Source organism: Lithobates pipiens, unplaced genomic scaffold (assembly GCF_037356315.1).
Source record: "Lithobates pipiens isolate NorthernLeopardFrog02 unplaced genomic scaffold, aLitPip1_a1.2 Scaffold_3, whole genome shotgun sequence".
Classification (NCBI taxonomy): Eukaryota; Metazoa; Chordata; class Amphibia; order Anura; family Ranidae; genus Lithobates; species Lithobates pipiens.
The window spans coordinates 158040174-158054252 of NW_027507790.1; the positions used below are offsets into that span (position 1 = coordinate 158040174).

Genomic DNA, 14079 nt, shown 5'->3' on the forward strand with positions numbered 1-14079 from the left:
CACCAATCATGACGGCTCAGGAGCTCACATGCAATCACGTGATGAGCTGGGTTGTGAACCCATAACAGAGCCACCGTGCGGAATATACCACAATTTACTAGCACGAATACTTCCAACTAACACCCACCCCTTCAATTTTGGGAATGGATCGATCGAATTAGTGCGCATGCGGACAAAGAAACGGGGCTTTTTTTTACTAACTAGGCTGTCCTGAATGCGCCTGTTTCAGAAATGGTGTAAAAAGTAGCACTGATAAAGACCATTGTGTTATTCGAGGCGCCGTCTTATCCTGCTAAGCCCAGAGTTTGAGTGTGGTGAGCAGGAAGCATCTGTTAGCAGTGTTTTAGGTTACCGTAGCCGAGTAGGAGAGGCAGGTGCCGCCATGTTGGTGTGTGGAGGGGTCCTAGCGTGACCTCCAGCACAAGAAGTGTTGTGAAGCCGGTGACTGCAGAGAAAGGTGTGTGCTGGGGACAGGTGTCAGGGGGCTGCTGGGAATGGGGCGACTCATGGTGGAGGCATGGCAGCACATTGCACCTGTTCTGTTGTCATATATGTGCAGTGTCCCTGTGCTCAACGTTATAGGGGAGCCCTATATGTGTGTGTTCAGTATTATAGGGGAGCCCCATATGTGTGTTCAGTATTATAGGGGAGCCCCATATGTGTGCGTGTTCAGTATTATAGGGGAGCCCCATATGTGTGTGTGTTCAGTATTATAGGGGAGAACCATATGTGTGTGTTCAGTATTATAGGGGAGCCCCATATGTGTGTGTGTGTTCAGTATTATAGGGGAGCCCCATATGTGTGTGTGTGTGTGTGTTCAGTATTATAGGGGAGCCCCATATGTGTGTGTGTTCAGTATTATAGGGGAGCCCCATATGTGTGTGTGTTCAGTATTATAGGGGAGCCCCATATGTGTGTGTGTTCAGTATTATAGGGGAGCCCCATATGTGTGTGTGTTCAGTATTATAGGGGAGCCCCATATGTGTGTGTGTTCAGTATTATAGGGGAGCCCCATATGTGTGTGTGTGTTCAGTATTATAGGGGAGCCCCATATGTGTGTGTGTTCAGTATTATAGGGGAGCCCCATATGTGTGTGTGTTCAGTATTATAGGGGAGCCCCATATATGTGTGTGTGTGTTCAGTATTATAGGGGAGCCCCATATATGTGTGTGTGTTCAGTATTATAGGGGAGCCCCATATGTGTGTGTGTTCAGTATTATAGGGGAGCCCCATATGTGTGTGTGTTCAGTATTATAGGGGAGCCCCATGTGTGTGTGTTCAGTATTATAGGGGAGCCCCATGTGTGTGTGTTCAGTATTATAGGGGAGCCCCATATGTGTGTGTGTTCAGTATTATAGGGGAGCCCCATATGTGTGTGTTCAGTATTATAGGGGAGCCCCATATGTGTGTGTGTTCAGTATTCTAGGGGAGCCCCATATGTGTGTGTTCAGTATTCTAGGGGAGCCCCATATGTGTGTGTGTGTGTTCAGTATTCTAGGGGAGCCCCATATATATATATGTGTGTGTGTGTGTGTTCAGTATTCTAGGGGAGCCCCATGTGTGTGTGTGTGTTCAGTATTCTAGGGGAGCCCCATATGTGTGTGTGTGTTCAGTATTCTAGGGAAGCCCCATATGTGTGTGTGTGTGTTCAGTATTCTAGGGGAGCCCCATATGTGTGTGTTCAGTATTCTAGGGGAGCCCCATATGTGTGTGTTCAGTATTCTAGGGGAGCCCCATATGTGTGTGTTCAGTATTCTAGGGGAGCCCCATATGTGTGTGTTCAGTATTATAGGGGAGCCCCATATGTGTGTGTGTGTTCAGTATTCTAGGGGAGCCCCATATATGTGTGTGTTCAGTATTCTAGGGGAGCCCCATAGGTGTGTGTGTGTGTGTTCAGTATTCTAGGGGAGCCCCATAGGTGTGTGTGTGTTCAGTATTCTAGGGGAGCCCCATAGGTGTGTGTGTGTTCAGTATTCTAGGGGAGCCCCATAGGTGTGTGTGTGTTCAGTATTCTAGGGGAGCCCCATAGGTGTGTGTGTGTTCAGTATTCTAGGGGAGCCCCATATGTGTGTGTGTTCAGTATTCTAGGGGAGCCCCATATGTGTGTGTGTTCAGTATTCTAGGGGAGCCCCATATGTGTGTATGTTCAGTATTCTAGGGGAGCCCCATATGTGTGTGTGTGTGTGTGTGTGTGTGTGTGTGTGTGTGTTCAGTATTATAGGGGAGCCCCATATGTGTGTGTGTTCAGTATTATAGGGGAGCCCCATATATGTGTGTGTTCAGTATTATAGGGGAGCCCCATATGTGTGTTTGTGTTCAGTATTATAGGGGAGCCCCATATATGTGTGTGTTCAGTATTATAGGGGAGCCCCATATGTGTGTTCAGTATTATAGGGGAGCCCCATATGTGTGTTTAGTATTATAGGGGAGCCCCATATGTGTGTTCAGTATTATAGGGGAGCCTCATATGTGTGTGTTCAGTATTATAGGGGAGCCTCATATGTGTGTGTTCAGTATTATAGGGGAGCCTCATATGTGTGTGTTCAGTATTATAGGGGAGCCTCATATGTGTGTGTTCAGTATTATAGGGGAGCCCCATATATGTGTGTGTTCAGTATTATAGGGGAGCCCCATATATATGTGTGTTCAGTATTATAGGGGAGCCCCATATATATGTGTTCAGTATTATAGGGGAGCCCCATATATATGTGTTCAGTATTATAGGGGAGCCCCATATATATGTGTGTTCAGTATTATAGGGGAGCCCCATATATATGTGTGTTCAGTATTATAGGGGAGCCCCATATGTGTGTGTTCAGTATTATAGGGGAGCCCGATATGTGTGTGTGTTCAGTATTATAAGGGAGACCCATATAGGGGCTCCCCTGTAATACTGAACACACATATCGGGGCTCCCCTGTAATACTGAACACACACATATGGGGCTCCCCTGTAATACTGAACACACACATATCGGGGCTCCCCTGTAATACTGAACACACACATATCGGGGCTCCCCTGTAATACTGAACACACACATCGGGGCTCCCCTGTAATACTGAACACACACATATCGGGGCTCCCCTGTAATACTGAACACACACATGTGTTCAGTATTACAGGGGAGCCCCTATATGTGTGTGTTCAGTATTACAGGGGAGCCCCATAGGTGTGTCTGTGTTCAGTATTGCAGGGGAGCCCCATAGGTGTGTCTGTGTTCAGTATTGCAGGGGAGCCCCATAGGTGTGTCTGTGTTCAGTATTGCAGGGGAGCCCCATAGGTGTGTCTGTGTTCAGTATTGCAGGGGAGCCCCATAGGTGTGTCTGTGTTCAGTATTTCTGTGTGTTCAGTGTTATAGGGGAGCCCCATATGTGTGTGTTCAGTGTTATAGGGGAGCCCCTATATGTGTGTGTTCAGTGTTATAGGGGAGCCCCTATATGTGTGTGTTCAGTGTTACAGGGGAGCCCCTATATGTGTGTGTTCAGTGTTACAGGGGAGCCCCTATATGTGTGTGTTCAGTGTTACAGGGGAGCCCCTATATGTGTGTGTTCAGTGTTACAGGGGAGCCCCTATATGTGTGTTCAGTGTTACAGGGGAGCCCCTATATGTGTGTGTTCAGTGTTACAGGGGAGCCCCTATATGTGTGTGTTCAGTGTTACAGGGGAGCCCCTATATGTGTGTGTTCAGTGTTACAGGGGAGCCCCTATATGTGTGTGTTCAGTGTTACAGGGGAGCCCCTATATGTGTGTGTTCAGTGTTATAGGGGAGCCCCATAGGTGTGTCTGTGTTCAGTGTTATAGGGGAGCCCCATAGGTGTGTCTGTGTTCAGTGTTATAGGGGAGCCCCATAGGTTTGTCTGTGTTCAGTATTATAGGGGAGCCCCATAGGTGTGTCTGTGTTCAGTATTATAGGGGAGCCCCATAGGTGTGTCTGTGTTATAGTGAATCCCCATATATGTGTGTTTGTGTTCAGTATTACAGGGGAGCCCCATATGTCTGTGTTCGGTATTATAGGGGAGCCCCCATATGTGTGTCTGTGTTCATTATTATAGGGCAGCCCCCATATGTGTGTGTTCATTATTATAGGGGAGCCCTATATGTGATCCTGTACTCGGCAATATAGGCAATCCCCATATGTGTTCCTGTGCTCAGTATTCTAGGGGAGCCGAATACAGTGGGGGGGGGGGGGGGGGGGTTAAGTATTTGATCCCCTGCTGATTTTGTACGTGTGCCCACTGACAAAGAAATGATCAATCTATAATTTTAATGGTAGTTTTATTTTAATAGGGAGACCCCTTTCACACCGAAGGCGTTTTAGCGCTAAAAATAGCGACTGAAAAACGCCTCCCATGCCACCCCAGTGTGAAAGCCCGAGTGCTTTCACACTGGGGTGGTTCGCTTGCAGGACGGTACAAAAAGTCCTGCAAGCCACATCTTTGGGACGGTTTAGGTAGGAGTGCTGTATACAGTGCTCCTAAACCGCCCCTGCCCATTGGAATGCATGGGCAGCTCTTCATAAGCACCTCATTACGAGCGTTTTTAACCCTTTCTTCGGCCACTAGCAGTGGTTAAAAAACCCCCGCTAGTGGGCAAAAGCGGTGCTAAAACGCAGCTGAAACTAGCAGTGCTTTACTGCTAACGCGGCTGAGTGTGAATGGGGTCATGGAGACAGAATAACAACTAAAAATATCCAGAAAAACTAATTTAAAAAAAGTTATGATTTGATTTGCATTTTATTGAGTGAAATAAGTATTTGATCCCTTCGAAAACATGATTTAGTACTTGGTGACAAAACCCTTCTTGGCAATCGCAGAGGTCAGATGTTTCTTGTAGTTGGCTACCAGGTTTGGGCACATCTCAGGAGGGATTTTGTCTCACTCCTCTTTGCAGATCCTCTCCAAGTAATTAAGGTTTTGGGGCTGAGGTTGGGTAACTCGAGCCTTCAGGCTCCTCTTCATATTTTCTATGGGTTTAAGGTTTGGAGACTGGCTAGGCCACTCCAGGACCTTCTTGAGCCACTCCTTTGTTACCTTGGCCCATGTGTTTTGGGTCCTTGTCATGCTGGAATGCCCATCCATGGCCCATTTCCAGTGCCCTGGCTGAGGGAGGTTCTCGCCCAAGATTTGAAGGTACATGGCTCCGTCCATCGTCTTTGATGTGAATGCCGAAAAACACCCACAAAGCATAATGTTTCCACCTCCATGTTTGATGTTTGATAGTGGGGATAGTGTTCTTGCAGTCGTAGGCAGTATTCCAACTCCTGCAACCACAGCACGTTAAGTTGATGTCAAACAGCTCGATTTTGGTCTCATCTAGGGATCGACTGACTATCAAATCTTTGGGCCCATCTAAGAGTTCATCATGTTGAATTTTATATAATGAAGTGCAGAGAAAACAAACTGATTTGCAAAATGAAATACCACAATCCCACCAAACGACAATAAAGGATGCTTCAGAAAAAGCTAAGTGGATACATTTGGACGGAAGACCCCAACAGCTGGACAAAGCAATCACAGAGATGATAGTTACAGATAACCAGCCATTTACAGTGGTGTCTGACTTTGGATTTCAGCAGTTGATGACTATAGCTGAGCCGAGGTACCCACTGAAGAGTGAAAAGTATTACCGAACTGAAATGCTGGGAAAGATTCACCAAAGGGTAGTTGAGAAAGTAAAGGCTATGCTGCAAACAGAGCATGCTGGCAGCTCACTCTCATTCTCACTCTCTTGGTCAGGACCAACAGAGTCACTGAGTATTGCATGTCACTTCATTGACAGCAGATGACCAAAAAGGCAATTGGTGTTGAATACAAAGGTGATGCAAGGATACCACACGGAGGAGTAAATTAGAGAAATGATTCTAGGCATGCTTGAAGAGTGGAGAATAAACAAAGACTGAGTGATGCTTGTGCTTCGTGACAGCGGAGCAAACATGGTGAAAGGAATGAGGCTTGCTGAAGTGTCAGACCTCAGCTACAGGGTACACACCCTGCAACTTGTGGTAAATGATGGATGGTCTGTCAAGCCAAAGAGCTTTGATAGATATAATTGGCATGCTGAAGAGGTGCGCGGGCCTTTTCCACCATTCAGTCCTTGCCAAGTAGAGACTTTGATGCATTCAGGCAGACCTTGGCCTACCCAAAAACAGCCTAATTCAGACTGTTCCAACACCTTGAAATTCAACACTTCACATGTTGCAAAGAATGCTGGAACAGAAGAGAGCTCTGAGCAGCTATTCAGGCGAACATGGAGGATACAGTTGTCCAACTGCTGATCAGTGGGACATTGTAGCCAATGTCTTTGAGACCCTCCTCCCCATAGAGGAAGTGACACTAGAGGTGAGTCATTATGACTCATCTGTGTCATCTGTCATCCCATGTGTGAGAGTGTTGTCGATGCTTCTTCAAGAGAATGAAGGACCCAACAAATGGCATTAAGGCAGGTCACGAGGGGACAGCCTTACTAAATGCTTTGAGAAGCATGGAGAGAATAAAAATGTTGTACTGGTGTGTTTTGGACTTTTCAGCAATTGGCCGAAAGAAAAAAATGTCCGATAATTGAGCCAAAAATGGGGACCCGCCCTGGTGCCGCCTATCGGGGGCTTCCTATACCATAGAAGAGAGGAGAGCTGTTGCCTGTTTGATTACAGCGCCGGGAACATCACAGCGGTCATTTCAATAGCTGTGTATTCCCCGCTGTGCGTCGTCACAGCCCCTCCCCCTTGTCTGGGGAACTTTAATAGATCACCCATCCCAGGATTGGATGGGGATCTGTCTATCAAAGTGCTCGGACAAGGGGGAGGGGCTGTATTTGACAATGCGCAGCGGGGAACACACAGCTATTGAAATGAAAGCTGTGATGTTCCTGGCGCTGTAATCAAACAGGCGGCAGCGGCTCTCCTCTCCGTTCACAGGCTACAATGGGGATGTTGGCTGCGCTACTAGGGACACTGGCTGGTGGCACTGATGAGGCTGCATTTATTTCTTGTATCATGTCCCCAGTCTCTGACCATCTCCTGTACCATGTGCCTAGTCTCTGACCATCTCCTGTACCATGTCCCCAGTCTATGACCATCTCCTGTACCATGTCCCCAGTCTCTGACCATCTCCTGTACCATGTCCGCAGTCTCTGACCATCTCCTGTATAAAAATATTTTTAAAAACAGTCACTTTCGGTATTGGTGCTGTTTCGGTTTCCGTCCTAGTGTATTTTTCGGTATCTGTTTCGGCACCAAAAAACCCATTCGGTGCACCCCTAGAAGAAAGTGTAGTAGTGTCAGACTCAGTGCAGTGGGGCAGATTTACTGAAACTGGAGAATCTGATGCAGCTGTGCATGGTAGACAATCACTCTTCTAAGCTTCTTCTAAGCTCTCTTCTAACTTCAGCTTGTTCTATTACATTTTGACAATGAAGCATGGAAGTGGATTGGTTTCTGTGCAGAGCTGCATCACATTTTGCTCTCTCCAACTTTAGTAAATCTCCCTGTGTGTCCTGTCCACTGTCTAGCTTTTTGCTCGGCCATTTATACTTTTTCTATGTTTTGGGAAGTCATTTAAGACATTATTATTTTTCAAGCACTTTATTTTTCCCAGTTGTTTACTTTTAGACCTTGTTCATCACACCATTGTGCACTGCAGACAGATGCCAGTTTTGAAATCTGTGTTTTTTTTTTCTCTCCCATCAGTTTTCGGGTAGGTATGATGTGAAGCACGAGCCCTTAATGTTTAATTTTTAATAAACATTAACATTTTTAGTTTATACTTGACTTTTGGTGTTATTTCTGAAAAGTTTCAATGTACAAAATATCGGCCAATAATATTGGCTGAGGTGACCGAAATATCAGTATCGTATTGGCAACAATAAAACGATATTGGTTGATCCCTAGTCTCATCTGACCACAACACTTTTGCCCAGTTCTCCTCTGAATCATTTCAGATGTTCATTAGCAAACTTTAGACCGGCTTGTACATGTGCTTTGTTGAGCAAGGGCACCTTGCGGGCACTTCAGTCCTTCATGGTGTAGTGTGTTACCAATTGTTTTCTTGGTGACTATGGTCCAAGCTGCCTTGAGATCAGTTATTAAAATTCTCCTGTGTGGTTCCTGGCTGATTGATTCCTCACTGTTCTTATGATCATTGAAACTCCACAAGGTGAGATCTTGCATTGAGCCGCAGACCGAGGGAGATTGACAGTTATTTTATGTTTCTTCCATTTGAAAAATTGCACCAACTGTTGTCACCCTCTCACCAAGCTGCTTGGTGATGGTCTTGTAGACCATTCCAGTCTTGTGTAGTTCTACAATCTCCCTTTTAAGGCCCTTTCACACTGGATTGGTGCCAGCGTTAGCGGTAAAGCGCCGCTAGTTTTAGCAGTGCTTTACCACTGTTATAGCGGCACTTTTTAGCTGCTGGTGGGGCTCTTTTTTTTTTACCTGTTGCGTGCCCTATGTGTGTTTCTGTGCTCAGCATTATAGGGGAGGCCCCGTATGTGTTCCTATGCTCAGAATTACAGGGAAGGCCCCATATGTGTTCCTGTGCCCAGCAATATAGGGAAGCCCCATATGTGTCCCTTTACTCTAGAGGTGCACCGAAATTTCACAGCTGAAAACTATCGAACGAAAACTGTGTTTTTTCATTCGACCCACCCAGGGTACCGCACATTGTGGGAGTGTCGGCTACCACCTCAAACAATTGCTATTACCTGGAGACTACTTATATCATGAGTTTTCGTGTATACGTTTGTGAGTAGTTGTCTATTTTGCTTAAAGTGGTTGTAAACCCTTACAGCACACTTTGACCTACAGGTAAGCCTAGATTAAGGCTTACCTGTAGGTCCAAGAAATATCTCCTAAACCTATACGTTTAGGAGATATTTGCCCGAAGACAGGCACCGCTGTCTACGGCACATAGGCGCACTGAGCGCGGCATTTTCAACGATGGAGCTGCCGCGCGTGTCGGCTCCCGTGCGCATGCGCCGGAGTGACGTCATCGCGGCTTTGCCGAATGACAGCGGCGGAGCTGCGAGACCCCACCGAGAAGATGGATGCGCCGGACTACAGGGGACAGCGGTGACTTCGCTGGCTCTTGTGTCATGTAAGTGACACATAATGGACTACTATGCGATGCATAGTAGTCCATTATGCGTTGCCTTTGCAGGGAATGAAAGAGGAAGTAAACTCATCAGGGTTTACTTCCTCTTTAATAACTACTAAATAAAACAATTATCTAAGGATAATGCACAAGGTCGGTGCGGTCTTGTTTTCCTAATTTTCTCTTTGACTGTTAGGATACTGCTTTCCATGAGGGCAGCAAGGCTACAGACACTATTCATCACAAGATCTAGTCAATCTGGTACTCGTGCGCAGGAGTGTTTTATTTTCTGCTATCATTGTGGGGGTGTCTCCCTGGTGCGCCCCAGTCCTCCACTCCCTCCTACTCCCCTCAATCACCGCCTGTCATGGAGCTGTGTTGTCTGGACTGTAGTAACAATGTCCCGCCTCCTGTGACAGATGGCACACTGATCCAAGGGTGGAACATTGATTCAGTGTGACGTGATCACAGAAGGTGGTACATTGTTACTGCGGCCCGGGAAATTCTAACCCTGCTCCGTGACACATGGAGATGGCCAATCTGATCCAGGCACAGGCAGGCTGCATATGATGGACACTGGTGAGGCTGCATTGATCTCTTGTATCGTGTCTTCAGTCTCTGACCATCTCCTTTATTATGTCTGCAGTCTTTGACCGTCTTCAGTATCATATCTGCCAGGTGCATCGAATGGAAATTTTGCTAATACTGTTAGCAATGTGTTTAAGTAAGAAACTGCAGACGTGATACAAGATATGGTTAGAGACTGCATTTTTCTTCACCTTTCTTGCACCAAAGGTGCCAACAATAAATTCAAATTAATTTAAATTGATATTAATTAACAAATTGAATACAATACACTTATATATAAAAATAATATAAATATTTTTTTAAAACAAATTTTTTGTTTCGGTTAGTGCATCCTTAATTTTCGGTATCGGTTTCAGCACCAAAATTTCCATTTGGTGCACCCCTACTTTGCTCAGTGTTATAGGGGAGCCCCATATGTGTTGCTGCGCTCCGCATGATAGGGGAGCCCCAGTGTTTTGTGTTTCTGTGCTCTGCATTATAGGGGAGCCCCTATGTCCATTGTTCCTGTGCTCAGCAGGGATGGCTGCAGCTGAAACCACTTGCTGTCCAGGATGTATACACAGATCAGCCATAACATTTATTACCACCCACCATTACCTGTCAAAGTATGGACTCCACTAGACCCTAGACCTGTGAAGGTATGCTGTGGTATCTGACACCAAGCTGACCATAGCAGATTGTTTTGTTTTTCCCAGCAAATCCCACAGATGCACAATTGGATTGTGCAGCTCAAACTGCCTATTGTGTGCCTCAAACCATTTGTGAATTCATCAGACCAGGCATCCTTCTTTCTTATCTTCATGGACCAGTTCTGATGCTCATCTGCCCATTGTTGGCACCTTTGGTTATGGACAAGGGTCAGCATGTGCACCCTGACCAGTTCTTGGCTGCACAGCCCCACATACAAGAAACTGCATCGCACTATGTGTTCTGACACCTTTTTATCAGAACTAAGGATGAGCTCCGACGTGCTCGCACATCCCACGTGTAGAGCCCGAGAGGAAGTTGGCACTGCACTGCGCTAATCACAGGCAGTGAGACATTTCATGCATCAGAACAATGTCTCGCTGCCTGTGATTAGCGCAACGCAGTGCCGACTTCCTCTCGGGCTCTGCACGTGGGCTGTGTGAACACGTCGGAACTCATCCTTAATCAGAGCCAGCATTAACTTTTTAGCAATTGTAACTCCCATGGGTCTTGTATTTGATCGAACTACACTGGCCATCCTTTGCTCCCCACCTGCATTAGTGATCCTTGGCTGCCCATGACCCTGTTGGCATTACAATTTGACTTTTGTCAAAGTCGTCCAAATTATTGCACTTGCCCATTTTATTTTTTTTACTTTCAACACAACTTCCGGAACAACATGTTGCCCAATATATCTCACCCACTTTCAGGTGCCATTGTAACAAAATAATCAATGTTATTCACTTTACCGGTCAGTGATCATAATGCTATGGCTGATCTGTGTGTACGTGTGTCGGTATATATATTCGAGGCAGGTGTTCTTTTTAATCCCTATTATTATTATTATTTTTTGTCTCATTTATTGCTATCAGATTGGATGAACAGCATCCCTTGTGATAGCATGGACCATCCTTTTTTATGGAGGAGTGAGAGGAGCAACATCAGTTCTCACTGTGTCCCAGGAACCGGATGCCGCCAGTCCCATCCTCCCCAATTATACGGGAGAGCCCAGTAAATGCAGCTATGGGAGGAGGGTGGGACCCCCTTCTGCCACCTGTAAAAGTTATTCAGCAGCTTCTTAGCTGCTAGGTTTACTTTTACATTGAAGGAAAGCATTGAAGTGGCCCTAAAAAATGACATACTGATCATTGCTGTAGCTGCAGTGATGATTGAGAAATTACCCTTCCAATCTAGTGACATACCGGTATGTTGCTGGTCTGCAAGTGGTTAAAATGCTAGATTTATTTGTGATTTTTACATTGGTGACAATCTCTTCAGTTGCTTCTGTCCTATTTGAGGCTTTGCCTATTTCTTGGTTATATGATACAGTAAGATGTGACTTTGAGTAATATAAAATGTTTCTTGTTTAGGAATAAGTCTTACACAAACTTTTTCAGCTGTGTCACCACACAAAAGTGTATTTGAAAATCTCTGCATCATACATTGAGGACATTCTGTCACACTTCAGCATTCAATGGACCTTATTTGAGACCCATACGCTGTATTTCGCAGTACTAATAAAATTGACATGATGGTTTGATATCTGGCAGCAATAAATCTACCTAAGGTCTTTTGTGTCTTTTGTGTTCTCACCTCTTGCAATATACCTAGCATTGTACAAAACTTTGTTTCAGTGGAGAGCAATATGGAATTCAATAATGTCAATATGAGCTGAGCTATTCTTATGTAGGAGATGTCCCATACTTATTTGTAATTGTTGACATCCCAAGCATTGGCCAGTTTTAGTCAAAATTTTCTCCTCTCTTTACCCGTAAATTCTCTAATAATTTGCCTACATTACTTTTGCTTGAGGTGATTGTAGCCATATTAGTGTACTTGCAATAGCAGAAATTGAGTACTGTGAAACTTTTTTTTATTTATTTGCACAAACATCCAAATTTTTAGGACAAGCTTTCAAGTGCACCTGTACTTCTTGGGCCTTGAAGTGGAGACACACCAAAACCTTGTCCTACATTAAGTTCAAGTCCGGCCAAAACATTTTGGATGGTGGGGAAGGATTGTATTTCCCCGTTGGGATTGTATTTGTTTTCTGCGTGATGGCTTCACGCTTTTTATTGGGTCTTAAAGCTGAACAATTTTTTTTTCCCATTCAGTGGGGCTGTACCTGCATTGCATGGGTTAACTGCTTGTTTTTGTCTAGGGCAGGAGTCTCCAAACTTTCTAAACAAATGTCTTTCACATTTCAGGGGGGCCGGACTGCGGCCATTGGGAATTGAAAAGGAAGTCGGGGCATTAGTGGGAATAAGCAATGACCCATCTTTGGTGTCAGTGGGAGGAATAGCGTCCCATTGTTGGTTTCATTGTGAGGAATTGTGCGCCATCTTCGGTGTCATTGGGAGGAATTATGTCCCATTGATAGTATCTGTGGATGAAAATAGTGCTCCAAGGGCCAGATAAAAACGTGCAAAGGGCCACAGTTTGGAGACCATTGGTCTAATGCAGGGATCTCAAAACTATGGCCTCCCCAGCTGTTGCAGAACTACACGTCCCATGAGGCATTGTAAAACTCTGACATTCACAGACGTGATTAGGCATGATGGGAATTGTAGTTCCTGAACATCTGGAGGGCCTTTGTTTGGAGATCCCTTGTCTAGGAGAATGGAGAGCGGGGATATACTTACCTAATCCTCCCTGTACAAGACTTGTCCTTGCAGCCCCAGCCTTTTACTGTTGGAGTGGAGGATCGGATGAGTATACAGATTTTCGGCCAGCCCTTGACGAAACAAGCAGTTAACCCATGTAGTGCAGGCACAGCCCTACTTCATGGGGGAAAAAAAATGACCTGAGTTCAGCTCTAAGACCGTTATCCCCTTTCATGGCAACAGTGTCCCTGCAGCCAGCCTGAGAGTGTAGCGGTTCCAGGCTCACCAATGGAATTGGGAGGGCTCAGGAATGGTGGTGTAACTTTCCAAACCCATAAAAGTAAATGGGTGCCTGGAGAGCCGCTCAGGCCATCATTTTGATTCCAGGAAAAAAAAAAAAATATATATATATATATATATATATATATATATATATATATATATATATATATATATATATAATATTATATTACTGTGCAAAAGTCTTAGGCAGGTATGCAAAAATGCTGTAAATTAACCACTTCAACCCTGGAAGAACTTACCCACTTCCTGACCAAGCCATTTTTTTGTGCTACGGCACTGCGTTGTTTTAACAGACAATTGCGCGGTCGTAAGACCTTGTACTCAAACTAAATAGATGTCCTTTTATTTCTTTTTCCCCCACAAATAGAACTTTCTTTTGCTGGTATTTGATCACCTCTGCATTTTTTATTTATTTTTTTGTTTATAGCAAAAAAAAAAGCAAAAACTTTTTGCTATAATAAATATCCCCTCCAAAAAATGTAAAACAAATTTCTTCCTCAGTTTAGGCCAATATGATAGATTTATGGCATTTGTTTTATTATTTTTACTAGTAATGGCGGTGATCTGCGACATTGCGGCAGAGAGATCGGACACTTTGACACTCTTCTTTAATCGTACATCAGGGGACACAGCCATAGTAATTACTATGTGGGTTATAGTCCACCTTCAGGTGCTGGACACTGGCACACCCTAAACAGGAAGTTGCCTCCCTATATAACCCCTCCCACTACTGGGAGTATCTCAGTTTTTTCGCCAGTGTCTTAAGTGTTGGTCACGACTGAAGATGTGCTGTGCTGAGCTCCACTGGAG

The 14079-nt window shown here is 45.0% G+C and overlaps 1 protein-coding gene and 1 pseudogene across 1 annotated transcript in view; both read left to right on the top strand.

The window, feature by feature from the left end:
- Nucleotides 1–283: 283 nt before the first annotated feature.
- Nucleotides 284–14079, top strand: part of TMEM161B (transmembrane protein 161B) — a 69005-nt gene continuing 55209 nt past the window's right edge. The window contains exon 1 of the mRNA XM_077462430.1: nt 284–457. The gene's annotated coding sequence lies outside the window, so the exon portion shown is untranslated. The remainder of the gene's footprint in view (nt 458–14079) is intronic.
- LOC143941248 (zinc finger BED domain-containing protein 4-like) lies at nt 5133–6647 on the top strand (annotated as a pseudogene).